Source organism: Ciconia boyciana, chromosome 9, assembly GCF_034638445.1.
Source record: "Ciconia boyciana chromosome 9, ASM3463844v1, whole genome shotgun sequence".
Taxonomy (NCBI): Eukaryota; Metazoa; Chordata; class Aves; order Ciconiiformes; family Ciconiidae; genus Ciconia; species Ciconia boyciana.
Window position 1 is genome coordinate 17,410,355 of NC_132942.1, and position 974 is coordinate 17,411,328.

The 974-nt window shown below is 52.9% G+C and overlaps 1 non-coding gene across 1 annotated transcript; it reads right to left on the reverse strand.

Annotated features, from left to right (window-relative positions):
* Window positions 1-902: 902 nt before the first annotated feature.
* Window positions 903-974, reverse strand: TRNAD-GUC (transfer RNA aspartic acid (anticodon GUC)). Its single transcript has one exon. It is a non-coding gene; the product is annotated as a tRNA-Asp (tRNA).

Consider the following 974-nt stretch of genomic DNA (forward strand, 5'->3'; position numbering starts at 1 on the left):
AAGCAGAGGTGGCCGTGCAGCTTTTGCAACGGGCAGCTCACCTCCGATAACAGCTAAGCTACTGAAGCAGGGTGGCTTTTTTATTTTTTAGAAGAACCTCTTGGAACTGTTAGGACTCATATGTTTGCTGGGATGGTTAAAAACTCACACAGTTTTCATGGGAAAGTTTGCTTTCAAAAATGTGTTTTGGTCAAAATTTAAATGCCTCTCATGGTTGGCATATAAATTTAATAATGGAGGTGCAGACTTGAAATAAGGTACCAAATTGTAACAATAAGGGCAATTTAGGTCTCACACAAATTATCACGGGTCGTAATAGATCACTGGATATTTTTCAAAATTAAGGTTAGATTTCTTTTAGAACAGGCACTAGAGGCAGCTAAATCAGAAACCCACTTAGGGGAATGTTACTGCCTCAGTTACGCAGTGTTCATACTGCGCCACCATGAAGGCTTCTGCTCCGCACATGACCGAGCGCCCTCCCCGGGAGCACGGCGCGCACGGCGCTGGCCCTCCCAGCTGAGGCCCTCGACGCTCACAAGATGCCCGCGGCGTCTCTGTGGCACCGCCACAGCCCTTCTCGCCACCAGCGGCCTGATTCGCTTCCGTATGGACTAACGCGTCTGCATCTTTTGGCAACAGGCATTCACCTAGCAAGTGCAGGGCACACTGCAGGTAACACAGCCTGCTCTCCCTCGGGCACCCCCGCCGCCTCTCGCTGTCCCCAGTAAGGGACCACTGCTCCCACTGCTGCCCAGTAAGATGCACAGCTCTCCTCTTTCTCACGCACCGGATTAGTTACTGGACGGACAGAAGGACAAATAAAAACCAGTCGCAGAGGTGCCGGTCTCGCCTGAGCCGGGGCCGCGGCAGCGGGGCAGGAGAGGAAAAGGCAGCCGTGTCTCCCCGTCGGGGAATCGAACCCCGGTCTCCCGCGTGACAGGCGGGGATACTCACCACTATACTAACGAGGA